This window comes from Lithobates pipiens, unplaced genomic scaffold (assembly GCF_037356315.1).
Source record: "Lithobates pipiens isolate NorthernLeopardFrog02 unplaced genomic scaffold, aLitPip1_a1.2 Scaffold_30, whole genome shotgun sequence".
In the NCBI taxonomy this organism is placed as follows: domain Eukaryota; kingdom Metazoa; phylum Chordata; class Amphibia; order Anura; family Ranidae; genus Lithobates; species Lithobates pipiens.
In genome coordinates, this window is record NW_027507791.1 from 164,419,200 (window position 1) to 164,437,501 (window position 18,302).

General features: G+C 50.1%; 4 pseudogenes; all 4 read right to left on the reverse strand.

Annotated features, from left to right (window-relative positions):
• Positions 1–7,868: 7,868 nt before the first annotated feature.
• Positions 7,869–7,987, reverse strand: LOC143950090 (5S ribosomal RNA; annotated as a pseudogene).
• A 98-nt stretch (positions 7,988–8,085) lies between these two features.
• LOC143949930 (5S ribosomal RNA) lies at positions 8,086–8,205 on the reverse strand (annotated as a pseudogene).
• A 747-nt stretch (positions 8,206–8,952) lies between these two features.
• LOC143949801 (5S ribosomal RNA) lies at positions 8,953–9,071 on the reverse strand (annotated as a pseudogene).
• Positions 9,072–16,787: 7,716 nt separating this feature from the next.
• Positions 16,788–16,906, reverse strand: LOC143947565 (5S ribosomal RNA; annotated as a pseudogene).
• Positions 16,907–18,302: the final 1,396 nt, after the last annotated feature.

Here is an 18,302-nt window from a genome sequence, read left to right on the forward strand (position 1 = left end):
GTCACATTGATATCACCACTGACAACACACCACTTTTTAAAAGCACCAAAATATGAAAAAAGCACTGTAACTCTTTACATGTTTCAGAAGTAACTACTTTATTAGCAAAAAATAAAGTCCTGTCTTCTTTACACGCTAGCCTTTCTGTATACATTAATCTCTCTGTGTACACCAGCCACTCTATATAGACTAGCCTCTCTGTCTTCTGTATACACGTGCCCGTAATCTATATACACTAGCCTGCCTTCTTTTTACAATAATCTCGGTGTCCCAGCCTCTTGGCATACACTAGCCTCACTGAATTCCCCAGACTATCTTCTGTATACACAAGCCTATCTGTAAAAAATAGCCTGCCTTTTTTACTCATTAGCCTCTCTGTATAAACTAGCCAGTCTTCTGCATACTCTAGCCTCTCTGTGTAACACAGTCTCACTCTGGCTTCCCTAGCCTCCATCTCTGCATACCCAGGACCTTCCTCTGTATAATCTGGCCTATCTGTATACACTAGCCTGTCTTTTGTACAAATTAGCCTCTCTGTAGCCGGTCTTCTGTATACACGAGCCTCACTGTCTACTCTTGGATGTCTTTTGTATACACTAGCATCTCTTTATACATTATCTCTCTGTATATCCAAGCCTCTCTGTATACACTAGTCCGCCTGTATACACTAGCAAGTCTGCATACACTAGCCTCTCTTTGTAACCCATCCTCTCTCTCTGTATACCCTAGCCTCCATCTCTGCATACCCAGGACGTTCTTCTCTATAATCTAGCCTATCTGTATACACTAGTCGGTCTTCTGTAGACATTAGCCTCCCTGTATAAACTTGCTGGTCTACTGTATACACTAGTCCGTATGTATACACTAGCAAGGCTGCATACACTAGCCTCTCTGTGTAACCCAGCCTCTCTCTCTGTATACCCTACCCTCCATCTCTGCATACCCAGGACGTTCTTCTGTATAATCTAGCCTATCTGTATGAACTAGCCTGTCTTTTGTACACATTAGCCTCTCTGTATAAACTAGCCGGTCCTCTGTATACACTGGTCCGTCTGTATACACTAGCAAGTCTGTGTAACCAAGCCTCTCTGTATAACCCAGCCTCTCTCTCTCTGTATACCCTAGCCTCCATCTCTGCATACCCAGGACATTCTTCTGTATAATCTAGCCTATCTGTATAAACTAGCCTGTCATTTGTACACATTAGCCTCTCTGTATAAACCAGCTGATATTCTGTATACACTAGTCCGTCTGTATACCCTAGCACGTCTGCATACTCTAGCCTCTCTGTGTAACACAGTCTCTCTCTCTCTGTATACCCCAGCCTCCATCTCTGCATACCCAGGACGTTCTTCTGTATAATCTAGCCTATTTGTATACACTAGCCTGTGTTTTGTACACTTTAGCCTCTCTGTATAAACTAGCCGGTCTTCTGCATACACGAGTCTCTCTGTATACCCTTGGATGTCTTTTGTATACACTAGCTGCTCTTTATACATTAGCTCTTTGTATACCCAAGCCTCTCTGTATACACTAGTTCGTCTGTATACACTAGCAAGTCTGCATACACCAGCCTCTCTATGTAACCCAGCCTCTCTCTCTGTATACCCTAGCCTCCATCTCTGCATACCCAAGATGTTCTTCTCTATAATCTAGCTTATTTGTATACACTAGCCTGTCTTTTGCCCACATTAGCCTCTCTATATAAACTAGTTGGTCTTCTGTATACACTAGTCCGTCTGTATACACTAGCAAGTATGCATACTCTAGCCTCTCTCTCTGTATACCCTAGCCTCCATCTCTGCATACCCAGGACATTCTTCTGTATAATCTAGCCTATCTGTATACACTAGTGTATACAGACGGACTAGTGTATACAGAGGACCGGCTAGTTGATACAGACAGGCTAATGTGTACAAAAGACAGGCTAATGTATATAGATAGGCTAGATTATACAGAAGAATGTCCTGGGTATGCAGAGCGCTCAGCTTCAAGGGATGGCCATCGTGAGTAATATGAGGGACACTCCTCAACCCCGCCCCCACCTACCAGATCTGACTTTCATCTCCTTGCCCTCTCTGCCCCGGTCATCTGGTGGCAGTTTTATGCACTCCCTGGCCCCCACCCATTCATAATCCTTACCGACCTTTCCTTCCGCTGCTCACAGGAACACACTGGATGACTTGTCTAATTAACCAACTTGTACAAGACACCGCTATCCTCCTGTCTGACACCGGTCTCCCTTGGAGGCTTTACACCTCACTGTTTGGGTGGTCCCTGCCTCCCCCTGAATGCTCCACATATACCCCGACGACATTGTCGGAGGGGCACCACTTGACAGGACACGGGGCTGTCATGCTGGTGGCATCTCCCATTGAAGGAAGGGATGATGGCCCCAACCCCTTGGCAGCAGGTTCTTTCATGTACAGACCAGGGCGGCTCATCTTCCCTTCTGGAGTCTTGACCTTAGAGGGGGGAGTTGCACTTTGGGGGGTCTGAGTGATACCTAGTGCGCTGTACTGGAAGGGCTTGACATTCCTGCATATGTGTCCCCTCCCCCTGGTTGCGCCCCTCGTCCCCCCCTCTCTGGCCCCCACCTACTCTTTGCCGACATTGCCTTCTGCAGCTTTCGGGGACACCCTGAATGACTCATTTATTGAGCCTATTGGTACGAGACACTGCTTCCCTCCAGTGTGACTCTGGACCCCCATGGAAGATTAACCCCTTACTGTTTGGGCGGTCCCAGCCTCCCTCTGGATGCTCTACACAAGCCCCCGATGGCGATGCAGGAGAGACACTAATTGGCGGGCCCCAGGACTGCTGCTCGGGTGAAGTCTCCCGTTGGATGGAGGGATGGTGGCCCCAGCCCCTTGCCTGCCGGATTCTCCATGCACCGACCAGGGCTGCTCCTCTTTCATCTTGATGTGGTGACCATGGAGGCGAGGAGTTAAAATTTTTGGTGTCCGGGTTGTTGCTGGTGTGAGTGCGCCAAAGGACTTGACATTTCCGCATGTTTGTCCCCTCTCCCTTGCTGCCCCTTTCCCTCCCTCCTTCCCCCTTCCCTCCTTCCCTTCCCTCCCCCCTTTCCCCCTTCACTCCCCCCTTTCCCCCTTCCCTCCCCCTTCCCCCCTTCCACCCCCCTTTTCCCCTCTTCCCTGCCCCTTTTCCCCCGGGGTGTGGACGGGGGAGAGGGGGTAAGGAGAGGACAATCTGCCAAAGGGAGAAATGCATTTGTTCGGGGGCTGCATGTACTTTTAGGGTATGGGACGGGGGGTGGTGGATTCCATTTTGTGATGCCTTTTCTGTTGTGATGGGCTCCCTTGTGCATGCCTACATTTAGGGCGAGCTGAGGAGACCCCTCAGTGCTGACAGTTATATGCTCTACCTCTGTTTTGATTATACTATTGTTTTTTGGTTCTATGATGTTACTGATTGTCTTTTATTTGCATATCGGTATCAGACGTGACATTTACCACTGCCGGGACTGGGGGGACTAGGATTTGGGGGCTCCCTCTCCGACCTGTCTACCCACCAACCCACGTAGGACAGCGCTTTAAACCCAGTGTACATCTGGTAAGTGCTATAGCATAATTGTGCTGTTTTAGTATACCCTTCCTGTACTGTTGAGTGCGGACAACCCTTAATTTCCCTCTCCCCCTGGGGTTGAGGTGTCCGGCCTCTTTTTCCCCTTACCTTTCCTTCTATTTGCCCTTCCTTTCTCCCCCTTAGTTCCCGCCATCCATTACCTACCCAAAACCTACCTTGGTTCAACTTTCTTTGCTTTTCTCTGACGTCCCCCTCCCCCTCCCAGAGGAGCGATGGCAGACTCAGTCAAGGTCACCTCTCTAAACGTTAAGGGACTGAACTCCCCTGAAAAACGGTGGATCCTCCTGTGAGAACTGAAGACTTCTTGTACTGATGTGGCCTTTATACAAGAAACACATTTTAAAAATACTAGTCTCCCCTTTCTATGGTCGAGATCTTTCCCTAAGGTCTACCACTTTACTAACCCCTCCTCTAAGACCAAGGGAGTCTTCATTCTGATCTCTAGCAGGCTCCCCTGGGTTCTCCAGGATTCTCTGGTGGACCCTGGGGGCCGATATCTTTTTCTTAGGGGTCACATTGGAGAGCGCCTTTTTACATTTGCCACTGTGTACGCTCCCAATGATCACCAAGATACGTTCCTCAGAACTACCCTGCACAGATTATGTGACTTTCGGGAGGGCCAGTTGACATTAGGTGGGGACTTTAATGTCCCCTTTCGCCATCGGTTGAAACTTCTCCCTTTTGCTCCTCGCTCCTCATTTACTAAGTGTTTACTGAATGACCAATTAGTTGATGTCTGGCGTCTGCAACACTCTGGGGAAAGGGACAACTCTTTTTGCTCTTCCCCTCACAAATCATACTTGAGGATAGACTTCTTCTTGATTCCACATGACCAACTGCACTTGGTGAGCTCTTCCTCCATCGGCCATATTACTTGGTCTGACCACGCTCCTGTAGCCCTTACCTACACCCTCTCTAGGAACCCCTCACGTAGGTCTCTATTCTGGCACCTTAATGAGAGCCTCCTTCAGATACCGGAAGTTTTAGCAGATGGACCAGGGAATTGGACCTTTATTTCCAAGAAAACTAAACGCAGGACTGCGACCCGAGGATAATTTGGGAGGCTCACAAGTCAGTACTCCGCAGGGTACTTATCAGGCACGGGGCAGGCATCAAACGAGCAGGGAAGGAACAGCTTGCTAATCTGTTTCGTGAACTTGCCTCTGTGGAAGCCAAACATAAACATGCCCCCTCACGGACCTTAGAGATTGAATTGGGGACACTCTGCACCCAGATTGCTGACCTACTCCATTATAAAGCGAAAGCGACACTCCAGTTTTGTCGTAAATTGACGCAGGAGTCAGGGGACAAATGCAGAAAAATCTTAGCCAGGTCGGTAAAGGAGTTTAAATCTGCCTCTTACACACCCCAGTTGATAGATGAGAATGGCCAGAGGGCCTCTACCCCAACCCAAATAGCCAAAGTCTTTGAAAAATGTTACTCTGATCTCTACAACCTGCCTGATTCAGGGTCCGGACAGGACAATATAGACAGATATGTAACCGGTTCTGGTCTACCAACCCTCTCATCGGACTCACGGGAGTACTTGGAGGACCCGATCACACTGGAAGAAGTCCAGACGGCCGTGGGACCTCCGAAGGTGGGTAAGGCTCCGGGCCCTGACGGATATACCGCACAATACTATAAGACCATCCTCCCTATTCTCGGCCCGCGCTTGGTGAATTTATTTAATACTCTGAGCTCAAATGGGGATTTTCCTGAGGATACCCTTAGAGTCCACATCTCGTTGATACCTAAGGAGGGCAAAGACCTGGGCCTATGTGGGAGCTACAGACCCATTTCCCTCCTAAATTCGGTCCTAAAACTATTCTCTAAAATCCTCGCCACGTGATTGGCACATCACTTGCAGTCCCTTATACATATTGACCAGTTAGGTTTTATTCCCACCAGGGAAGATAGGGACAACACCATTAAGGTGCTTACCCTGGTCCATAAAGCAAAGTCATCTGGGACCCCTTGTCTTCTCGTGAGTACTGATACCGAGAAGGCTTTTGATCGGGTCAAATGGACATTCATGTTCTTGGTCCTTCGCCATATAGGTCTGAGTGAACGGATGCTGGCATGGATAAGTAAAATATACTCACGCCCTTCAGCTCAAGTCAAAGCGAATGGGGTGCTCTCATCTCCCCTTGACATCGGGAATGGGACCAGACAGGGTTGCCCCCTGTCGCCCCTGTCATTGGAACCCTTTCTCTCCACAATTCAACAAAACTCAGACATAACGGGACTCCAAATGGGTACTAATGATTGCAAGATATCTGCCTACGTGGATGACATGCTGTTCTCGCTGACGAATCCCAGAGTTTCCTTGCAAAATCTCCTTCGGGAATTCCAGATATACGGGATACTTCTTGAAATCAGAGGCCATGGGGGTTGCAGTCCCCCCGCAAACGTTACTAGACTTGCAGTCCAATTTTCAATTTAAATTGACCCGTACAGCCCTTAAAACTTCCCCCCACCCTTTGTCACTAAGATCCGCAGTTTGCTTCACGGGTGGCATTCTGGCCTCCATTCCTGGTTCAGGAGATGCAATCTCATTAAAATGAACATACTCCCTAAATTTACCTATCTTTTCCAAGCTCTCCTGATCCAGATTCCAGTCCCGTTTTTTAAGCAAGCTTAATCCTTGCTCACTCAATTTAACTGGGCCCACGAAAATCCCAGACTTAAGCGGTCACAGCTGACATTGTCTAAACAACAGGGAGGGTTGGTTCTCCCTGACTTGTGTCGCTACTACCTGGCCTCCCATCTGGGGTGTGTATTGGACTGGAATCGAAACAAACTTTCTAAGCTCACTCCCGAATTCCGCTAAGAAGCGCCATGTGGCGCTATAAGGGTTTACCCACAGAATTGACGTCACATCCCACTATAGGGGCTTAGTTGAAAGTCAGTCACCTGATCGCTACCCAAAACACACTCACGTCTTTGACTTCCCCCCTATTCCCTATACGTGGCCATCGGAACTTTAAACCGGGGACCCACTTAGAAATTCCAACCTAGACAATGCGTCTAAATTTGTCATTGATGGAAAATGGCCTTCTTTCTCAACCCTAACAGATCCGACAGGGCTTTTCCAACTGCCTTTTTGGAGAGCGGCTCAACGACATAATTTTCTCCATTCCATCCCCAATCCTCAAACGTTCGCCAATCCTCAGACGGAGTTTGAGACTCTATGCAGGAGCGAAGGCCCTTTGGCACACATTCTCTCTCAAACAGATTACCCACACTTAACCTGTCTGTCCAACTGGGAAAAGGACCTTAATTGCTAGTTTTCCCCAGCACAGAGACAACGCATTATCACTTTGGCTCTCAAAACCTGGCTGTGCACGAAGATACAGGAGACTAATTTTAAACTTCTCACCAGGTGGTATTTGACACCATCAAAGCTGCATAAATGTTTCCCCTCTTCCTCGAACATATGCTGGAGGTGTGGAGAAGAAGAGGGCACGTTGCTCCACATTTTTTGGTCCTGTCCCAGCTTGGTGGACTTCTGGACAGAGATCCGATGCATAACACAAAAATTCACAGACTTCTCCATCCAGGAAGAGGCTGCATTCTTTCTCTTGCATCATTAACAGATTCCCATTAAGAAGTACAAAAAAATCAATTTTACGGCATGTGATAAATGCGGCGAAATCCTGCATCCCTCTCTATTGGAAAAAATGCCCCCCCCCCTTTCATTACTCACTGGCTTAGGAAAATAGAGGACATTAAAAAAAATGGAGGACTTGATCCTCACATCACAAGGTAAACAAGAATTTTTTAAACAAACCTGGGACATCTGGAATACCTTTATATTCTCGCTGGAAGGATGTCGCCTGCTATCGCCTTAGTGCTCTGAGCTTTCCTTGACTGGCCCCTTGGACAGTGGCTGCCATCGTGTATCGTCCCCTCTTCTCCTTTCATGATCTTTCACCCCTTCTCTTTTCTGCCTTCCTCCCCTATCTCTCACCCCCTCTCTCTTCTGGAAAAAGTGGAAAATTGGGAATTACGGCCCCACACCCCCCTCTGGATGGATTATGCAGGAGGGACCTGGGGTTTGTGTGACCCTGGATCTTGGTACAGTACTTTATTCGTGCCTCGAATCATTGTGATTGATGGAAGGCAGACTCACAGTTGCGAATATACCTGTATCAAGTATTGTTCAGCTGCTTTTTGCTCTGTATTTCTCTGTTGCATTATGTACTCGGGGGACCATCTTCCCCTGTTTGGAGAAAAAATTATATTTGAAAAAAAAAAGAAGCCTACGACACCTGGTATTCCCAGGCGGTCTCCCATCCTGGCATTAACCAGGCCCGACCCTGCTTAGCCTCCAAGATCAGACGAGATGGAACAGATTCAGGGTGATGTGGCCACAGCCAATATCTTCAGGCACTCTCAACTCTCTTGACAAACGCCAAGATGGTCACCTTGGGAACAAGCAGAAAAAAATAGGTCAACGGCAACAACATAAAAAGAGGCCTACGGCATCTGGAAATCCCAGGCGGTCTCCCATCCAGGTACTAAACTGATCCCAACCCTGCTTAGCCTCTGAGATCAGATGAGATTGGGCTCTTTCAGGGTGATGTGGCCATAGCAGATTTCTTCAGGCACTCTCAACCCTCTTGACAAACACCAAGATGGTCACCTTTGGTAAACAAAAAAAAATAAACAAGTCAACACCAACAACATAAAAAGAAGCCTACAGCACCTAGTATTCCCAGGTGGTCTCCAATCCAGGTACTAGCAAGGCCCAACCCTGTTTAGAGATCAAAGGAGATCGGGCACTTTCAGGGTGATGTGCCCATAGGCAATCTCTTTGGGCACTCTCATCCCTCTTGAAAAATGCCAAGATAGTCACCCTGGGAAACAAGCGAAAAAAAACAGGTCAACGCCAACAACATAAAAAGAAGAATACGGCACCTGGTATTCCAAGGCCGTCTCCCATACAAGTACTAACTAGGCCCAACCCTTCTTAGCCTCAGAGATCAGAAGAGATAGGGTGCTTTCAGGGTGATGCGGCTGTAAGCGATCTCTTTAGGCACTCTCAACCCTCTTGACAAATGCCAAGATGATCACTTTGGGAAACAAGCGAAAAAAACAGGTCAACACCAACAACATAAAAAGAAGCCTGCGGCATCTGGAAAACCCAGGTGGTCTCCCATCCAGGTACAAACCAGGCCCAACCCTGCTTAGCCTCTGAGACCAGACGAGATTGGGAACTTTCAGGGTGTTGTGCCCGTAGGCAATTTCTTTGTGCACTCTCAACCCTCTTGATAAATGCCAAGATGGTCACCTTGGGAAAAAAGGAAAAAAAAACAGGTCAACGCCGACAACATAATGAGAAGTCTACGGCACCTGGTATTCCCAGGCTGTCTCCCATCCAGGTACTGACCAGGCCCATCACTGCTTAGCCTCCGAGATCAGATAAGATTGGGCTCTTTCAGGTTGATTTGGCCGTAGGCACTCTCTTTGGGCACTCTGAAGCCTCTTGACAAAGGCAGAGATGGTCACCTTGGGAAACAAGCTAAAAAAAAACAGGTCAAAGCCAACAACATAAAAAGAAGCCTACGGCATCCGGTATTCCCAGGCGATCTCCCAATCATGACACTAACCAGGCCAGATCCTTCTATGGCAGCTGGTCTTCCCAGGCAGTCTCCCATCCAGGTACTAACCAGGCCTGACGCTGCTTAGCCTCTGAAATCAGAGGAGATCGGGTGCTTTCAGGGTGATGTGGCCGTAAGCGTTCTCTTCAAGACACGCCCAACCCTCTTTTTTTTTCAAATATATATTTTATTAGTTTTCAACAATGGGACAAGGACCCGTTTAACATACAGCGGTAGCAAAAAAATGGAGGTCGCAGCCTCCAAGTCACTCATCTTGACAAGATATAAAATACAGTGCATATTCCAACAGCACAAGAAAGAGAATATAACCAGGGTCCATATGTCCCCGAGGTCCAGTTTGTTGGTATAGCCAAAATCTAAACAATATAGGCCGACATATCGCTACCAGAAAAGAATGAGAGAAGAAAGAAAGGTAAGTTACAGGGGAGAGGGGGGAGGATCGGGAGAGAAGGGGGGCATGGAGGGACAATGGGAGGCGTGCGACTGAGATACCTGTCCATGGGGTTGGAACCTCCGTGTACTGCCTAGTGTCCATGTAATCACAACAGCTCAAGTCGCAAGCAGCGACTTTCCTTCATCTGAAAGTATGAACATATTCCAGAGAGACCAGGTTTTCCTGTAGGTGTCCTGTCTGTGTTGCGCTGTCAACACCAAGTCCTCCATTTTATTCATGTCTTCTACCCTCCTCAACCACATTGCTACGGTCGGAGGACAGTCTTGTTTCCAAAGTAGGGGGATACAGGATTTGGCAGCGTTAGTCAAGTGTCGCAGTATAGATCTCTTGTATCTTCGGGGGGGCAGGGTGGACACATGGAGTAGAAAGAACGCCGGGTCGTTGGGAATCAGCAGGTCTGTAAATTTTTGAGACACCGTTCGCACTGCAGTCCAGAAAGGTGCCAACTTAGGGCAGGACCAAAACATGTGTAACATGGACCCTCTCTCTTCATGACATCGCCAGCAACTTGCTGACGTGTCTGGGAAAATGGCATGTAGGCGACTAGGTGTAAGATACCACCGGGTCATGATTTTATAATTGGTCTCTTGTATTTTAGTGCACAGTGACGTTTTAAGAGAATGGTCAATTATATTCTGTTTCTGGACTGCAGTAAAGGTGCATTGAAGCTCCGCCTCCCACTTGTCCAAGCACGCCAGGCTCGGCGGGTGGGCTGGTGTATTCAGTGTCGAGTACATTTTAGAGAGGACTCGAGAAACTGGTTCCGTGCATGTGAGGAATTCCTCGTATGGGGTCAGCGGTCGTGTGTAAGACTGGGGATTTGGGATGCTTTGAAGAAAATGGTGTATCTGTACTGCGTCCCAGAAGGAGAGCTGGAAGGAGCCCGCTGGGTCGGTTAGCTCCGTTAACAAGGGCCACCTATCTCGCCGCACAAATCGTGCAGCCGTTACACAATCTGACTCCCTCAGCGCCTGAAAGCGTGTAGGTGAGTTCCCGGGGGGGAACCGGTGGTTACCTAGAATCGGGGTCAAGGGAGAGGTTTTGGTAGTCAGGGAGTTTTGGAGTGTCACCTGAAGACATTGCGTCAGAGTGTTCCCTATCAAGGGATGCGATTTTATCTCAGGGGGGAGGGAGCCACCACACCATAGCGCAGAACGCAGGGGAATGTTTACCTGCCGTTGTTCTATCTGTACCCATAATTTCAATTCTTGATGTCTCCCCCAGTCCACGATTCTGCCTAAGTGTATTGCTTGGTAGTATCTCCTAATATCGGGGAGTGCCAGTCCCCCATATCGTTTGGGCGCAGAAAGTTGGGCACGTGGTATGCGCGGTTTCTTGTATGCCCAGACAAATTGGACAAACAGGGTCTGCACCTGTTTAAAATATGTGGGAGGTATTCTGATCGGGAGAGCCTGAAAGAGGTATAACAATTTGGGCAGCACACTCATTTTTAGTAGATTGCATCTCCCAAACCATGAGTGTAGTCCCTTATGCCATGTGTCTAGCAGTGCCCTAATCTGTATCAACAAAGGGGGAAAGTTATAGTCATAGATGCGAGACAGGTCAGTTGGGATTTTCGTGCCCAGATAAGTCAAGGCAGAGGACGTCCATCTAAATCGGAAGGTGGATTGTAACATCGAGAGAGTACGTGCCGGAATAGATATCCCCATTGCCTCAGATTTAATAAAGTTAATTCAAAGGTTAGAGAGTTTCCCGTAAGTCTCGAATGAACTAAGGAGGTTCGGAAGGGAAATTATTGGGTTAGTGATGGAGAAGAGCATATCATCCGCATAGGCTGACAGCTTACAGTGCAGTCGGCCAATTGCCACCCCTTGTATATCGGGGTTCATTCTGATCTTGGCTAAAAACGGTTCCAAGGACAGAGCGAAAAGGAGGGGGGACAATGGGCAACCCTGTCTCGTCCCATTGGTGATCTTAAAAGGTTCTGATAGTATACCGTTGGCCTTCACCTGGGCTGTAGGACTACTATATATACTAGCTATGCGGCTCAGCATCACCTCCCCCAGTCCGATATGTCGTAGTACTGTAAACATAAACGACCAGTTAACCCGGTCGAACGCCTTTTCGGCATCAGTGTTTAAAAATAGACACGGGGTCTTCTTTGATTTCACAATATGTAACAAATTAAGCACTTTGGTGGTACTATCCCTAGCTTCCCTCGACGGGACAAAACCCACCTGATCCAGATGGATAAGTTGCTGGAGATGCGATGCCAGCCGAGTAGCCAGTATTTTGGTGAATAGTTTGAGATCTACGTTCAGCAGCGAGATAGGTCTATAACTGCCACAGGACGCCGGGTCCTTCCCCTCCTTAGGGATCACGGAGATATGGGCACCCAGGGTAGCGGAGGCGAATGTTTCTCCCGACCCCATGGCATTAAAGACCGTGAGTAGTTGGGGGCCTAATACTGGGAATAGGGTTCTGTAGTATTGTAAGGTATAGCCGTCAGGACCCGGCGCTTTCCCGGGCTTCAGGGACTTCATGGCCGTTTGGAGTTCTGGTAAAGTTATGGGAGAGTCTAAGATCCTCTGCGTGTCAGGCGAGAGAGAGGGCATGTGAGAGGTCGCAACGTATTCGTCCATGTCTGATTGGGGCGCTGTCACCAGAGGCAGGTTGTACAGGGTGGAGTAGAAAGAGTGAAACTCCTGTGTAATATGTGTGGGCAGGATTGCCCTTTCGCCCCCTGCCTTGTTAATATGAGGGACGTCTGTGGAAAGTTTTAAGTCTCTGACCATTCTTGCCAACAATTTCCCGCATTTGTCCCCTGATTCATATGTCATTCTACGACAGATCTGTAAATGTGCCTTAGCTCTGTAGTGGAGGAGATCGTTGATCTGTTTCCGTAAGGTTGTCAAGTCAGACTCCGAGGACAGTGTGGGATTATGCTTATGTTTGCCCTCAGCAACAGCAAGTTTCTGTAAGAGTTGGGTAAGTTGTTGGGTACGCTCCCGTTTAATGCGGGCCCCATGCTTAATAAGGATCCCCCTAATCACTGGTTTGTGAGCCTCCCACAAAATCCCAGGCGTACAACCAGGTCGGGCATTCTCCTGGAAGTAACAATGCAGCTCCCTAGACACCTCCGCCAGCACCTCCGGTGCCTGCAGGAGGCTCTCGTTCAGACGCCAGAATCGGTGTCTGGAAGAGGCGTGATCAGATATACGGTATGTCAAAAATATAGGTGCATGGTCAGACCAGGTCCTAAGTCCAATAGACGTGTGTTCAATGGCATGTAGGTGCGCATGGGGGATCAGGAAGTAGTCTATCCTAGTGTATACCTGGTGTACAGAGGAATAGTAGGTATAGTCACGCTCTCCCGAATGCTGCAGACGCCAAACGTCTATCAGCTGTGATTTATGGAACGTCTTAGACATACGTTTGAGTTGGCCTATGGGGATGGAGGTCCTTCCGGAGGAAGTGTCCACTGAGGGAGTCAATTGGGGCATTAAAGTCTCCCCCTATAATCAACTGGCCCTCTCCGAAGTCTTGGAGACGTTCTAAAGTCTCTTCCAGAAAGGTGGCCTGGTGGTCATTAGGGGCATATATCGCTGCCAGTGTAAGCTGCGTGAGGCCTACCGTACCCTTAAGGAAGACAAACCGTCCTGAGGGGTCCAGAGTGTAGCTCTGGCAGTTCCAGGGAACCCTACTGGATATCAGTATGGAGACTCCCTTGGACTTAGCCGTTGGGTTTGTGGAATGATAGGCAATCGGGAAAAGCTTATTTCGTAAATAAGGTAGCTTATTATCCTTAAAGTGGGTCTCCTGGAGAAAAGCTACGTCTACCTGGGACCGTTTTAAATCATCTAACAAAATACGCCTCTTCTCCGGCGTGTTAAGACCCTTAACGTTCAGGGACATCACTGTAAGTCTGTCGAATGCCATAGGGGACCGGGGGGGGGGGGGGGTTGGGCGGGTGGCGGAAAGGACCGGGAAGGAAAGGGCAAGGGAAGAGAGGGGAAGGAAACAGAAGGTTAAAACAGATACCAGAAAGAAAAGGAAAAAACGTTAAAAGAAGAAAGAGAAAAAGAGTCAGGAAAATGGGACAAAGTCTAACACCTTGTCCCTTACACAGTATAATATTTGCATATGGCGCTTGGGAGCCGTGTGGCAGAACCCAGCGACATATACCAACCTATTTGGGGGAGAGGTAGGACAGGGCTCAAAAAGAGAGCGCCCAGCCACACCTCCCCACCCGACACATCATAAAAATGAAAAAACATGTATCACTCCAAAAATATTGCAACAGGGATAACCCCCAACCCAGAAAAAAGGAGACAACAAATGCATAAAAACTGAAAAAAGTGAACGAAACAGGTGTTCCCATTCCCCACGGTATACGTCCCCCTCATACCTGCTTTTCGGTAGACACCTGGCCCCAAACGTAGGAATTGCCGCAGTAAGAGGGCTGTTAATCCTGTATCTACCAGGCCATGTAGGAGACTGTCAACCCTCCCCAGATATACCCTGAGAGCCTGCCGATCGTCAGCCAGATCGGCTCCTAATACAGGACAAGTAGCCAGCCAAATGGTGCCCAACGGCCTGGTAGCCCGACCCGAGCCCCCAACTAAACACACACCTGCGACAGAATCTTTCAATGCGTCCGTAATCCAGTGGATGCCCATGCCCCCAGAACCCCCATGGCATCAGGGCTCCATGCGCGCAGACATGTCAAACCCATTCCTCATCCGTCCAGGCTACCCGTCCGTATGTCCAGCCGAGGGGTTCACATGACTGCAACTCTCAGGGCCGTTGCCAATGGGGGGATTTCACGGCAGCCATCCCCACCCATCCAACGGTGGCAAAGGGTGTCCTCCCCGGTTAGGCGCTGGAGCGTGGAATGTTCCTGCCGTAACTGAGAAGGGATGTCCCACGGCAGACGGGCAGGGCAGAGTCAGCAAGTCAAATACGTCAACCGAGGGGTGGGGGCGTAGCTCCTCACAGTTCCCCGTAGGGGGGGGGGCTGGTAAAATGCAGGTAGGATCATTCAACACCTCGGGGCGGGTAGCCCACCAAAAAGAGAAAAAAAAAAAGGGCGGGGGGGGGGTGGTGCCAGGGGACCATGAGGGAGCCAGGTGGCAGTCAAGGTGCAAAGGTAACTGGAAATGTAGGGGCAAAGATAAGAAACAAAAACTTAACTGAGCAGGTGAGTTCCGAACCTGGGGTTGGGATCATCCGATTACGGTCAAACGAGGTTGGGCGGTAGCACCCGGGAGCCAGATCAAGATTCACGGACATCCTCCTGAGAGACCGCTCTAGGTCGGCGACGACCTCTTTGTAATCCGGGAGGCACTGCAGCTCCTTGTCCAGACATACTCGGTTGTCCTTGCGGTCGTGGGAGGAAAGCCAGCCAGTCAGGCATCCTCACCGGCTCTGAACCAAGAAAGGTAAAGAGGGCAGGCAGGGATTCAGGTTTCCGCAAAGTAAACGATCTCTGATCTTTCTTAAATGTCACTGAAAGCGGATATCCCCAGCGGTAAGTTATATTTCTTCTGCGAGCAAGGTCAAGCAGCGGCCGCAGCATGGCTCGTCTTTGCAGGGTGGGGCGGGAAAGGTCCGGGAGGATCTTAATGGTCGCCCCATCAAATTCCAGGTCCCCGGCGTTCCAGGCTTTGCGTAGGATCTGTTCCTTATGAGGATAGTGGTGGATCCTGCAAATAACATCTCGGGGCCGCAGGGGGTCCGTAGGTTTAGGGCCTAGCGCTCTGTGTATCCGGTCGATCTCCACCCGGTCCGGGAGCTCGATGCCTTCTATAGCGCGGAAGATAGCAAGAGCGGTATCCTGCAAGTCTTCAGGGCCTGTAGCCTCAGGTAAGCCCCGGAGTCGCAGGTTGTTCCTGCGACTCCTATCCTCCATTTCCTCCAAGTGGAGTTGTTGTGCCACCAGAGTCTCTGCGTGTGCCTCCTGGAGTCTATCCACCGCCGCTACACGTTGTTCAAAAGCAGCCAGAGAGGCCTCCCCCGCCTCCACCCTAGAATTAAGCGCCGATACGTCTGCCTTAACTGCCGCCATCTCTTTGCGGTGAGCCGCCTCCACAGTCCCTATCAGAGCGGTTATGTCCGCCTTCGTCGGCAACGCTTGGAGCAGCATACGCAGTTCAGCGTCCACTCCGCCTGTCGGCACGGCAGCCCGCCTCAGTTCGTCGTCCATGGGGTGGAGGTCCGGCGGAATTTCCCGATAGCCATCTGCTGGTGTATGCTCTGTATGCGAGAGTGGTGCTGGACCTGGGGACACGCTCTCCTCCTCCGTGCGAGTCGCCACCATCTTGGCCTCCGGGGATAGAAATTGCTGGCGGTGAAATAACCGGCTAAGCTCTCCGGAGGTCGGGTTTGAGGCGCCGATTTGAACAGTTTGTTGTTCCGCTTGGCTCCCTTCTTCTTAGCGGAGTGCATAGTGCTCTGTAAGGCACTGAAATGGTCGGGGTGGTCGAGAGGCGACCGGGCGCTCCAAAAAGAAAGTGCCCCCTACTCAGCCATCTCTAGTCCACCTGTCCGGTAGAACTGCAGGACCCTCAGCCGTGGTGGTAGGCCGGAACGGCCGCGGAGCACGATCTCGGGTGGCGGCCGCAGGAAACACCGGGGATCCGTAGGCCTTAGTAGGCCTCACTGGGCCGGAACCGGCCGCGGCCTCCCCGAGCGCCCCAGAGTCCAGGGAACGCCACCGGAGGGATCCTGGCAGGAGGGTGGACAACGTGGGGGGACCGATGGAGGTCTCTCACCTCTGCAGGCAGCAGGGCCAAGGCTTTTCCGGGAGGCCTCGGGGCAGAAAGATGGCGGCGGCCGGCGGACGGCAATGCGGCGGATCCGCGGAGTCCACGGGCCGCCGAGCGCTGCAATATAGGCCCGGGACACCGCTGCGGGCTCCAACTAGCCGGCGGAGGTGGCTTGAGCAGGGATTGGGCACTGGATCGTGTGGATGGCGACGGATAGCTCCGCAGGTATCAGGAGCTTACAATCTAACATCCGTCGCCATTCGTGTCAGGCCACGCCCCCAAAAGAACACACCCAACCCTCTTGACAAACGCCAAGATGGTCGCCTTGAGAAACAAGCAAAAAAACAGGTCAAAGCCAACAACATAAAAAGAAGCCTATGGCACCTGGTATTCCCAGGCGGTCTCCCATCCAGGTACTAACCAGGCCTGACACTGCTTAGCCTCTGAAATCAGACGAGATCGGGAGCTTTCAGGGTGATGTGGCCGTAAGCGTTCTCTTCAAGACACGCCCAACCCTCTTCAAAAACGCCAAGATGGTCGCCTTGAGAAACAAACGAAAAAAACAGGTCAAAGCCAACAACATAAAAAGAAGCCTATGGGCTTACAGCGGACCTTAAAAGATGGGACCCACTAGCTCTGTCATGGTTCGGACGCTGTAATGTGTTGAAGATGAACGCGATGCCACGACTTCTGTATCTACTACAAGCCTTACCTATCAAAATACCCCAGACTTTCTTTCATGCGGTTCGCTCAATCTTTATCAAGTTCCTCTGGCGTGGCAAACATACGCGTATTGGTAGGGCAATGCTATTGCGACCGAAATTACGGGGAGGTATTGGCTTCCCGGACCCTGCTCTATATTACACAGCGACGCACATGACACGGGTGGTTGACTGGTGCCGGCATGGGGAACTGACGCTATGGGTCAAGCTAGAGCAGGAGATGGCGCGGGTTCCACTGGCTGGTCTGCCTTGGGCGGGGAGGCCATTGGAGTCCTGTGTGACTACTCACCCGTTAATTGGCCCCTCGCTCGCCGAGATGGATCGTTTTTTTCACCTTTCCCACCTGACTAACTTCCCTTCTCCTATGACCCCAATTATTGGACATCCTAGATTCCCTCCGGGCCTGTCTGACCAGGCCATTACCAGGCAAGCCTTGAAAGGGCTTCTGAGAGCAGCCCTATTTCTTGGACCCACGGGCTGGATTCCCACGGGGACCATACTGCTAGAGCAAGTACCTGTTGCAATGGATAGCTGGAGAGCTAGACAGCTCATCAATTTCCTCGGATCCCTACCTAACCATTCGTTCTTCTCTAGACAATTCCACCCCTTCGAGAAACTTTGCCTGGATGATGGCCCAATTCGTGGTTCCCTCTCTAGGTCCTACCAAATCCTGACAGACGCACAATCCTCCACGGATCCGCCCTTCCTAGCTACATGGAAAAGGGACTTACAAACTACATTCTCCAAACCACAGAAGGACAGAATACTCTTTTTCGCCCATAAGACGTCACTCTGCAGTAAATATCAGGAGATCTCATATAAGGTGATCACACGCTGGTATCGTACACTGGCGGTGTTGGCCAAAATATTCCCCGGTCAATCTGACCGCTGCTGGCGCTGTGAGCAACAGGCTGGCACCATTCTCCACATTTTCTGGGAATGCCCTAAAGTACAAACATTCTGGCAGCCTGTCCTGAGACTCATCCACAAGTTCACAGACATTTCCTTAGCCAATGATCCCACAGCAGTTCTTCTCAATCTAACTCCTATGTCGAGAAAGCATTATCATAAGTCCTTACTTAAACATCTCCTCAATGCAGCTAGGGCCTGCATTCCAAGTCAGTGGAAACAGCAACTGCTCCAACGGTGACCCAGTGGTTTGCAA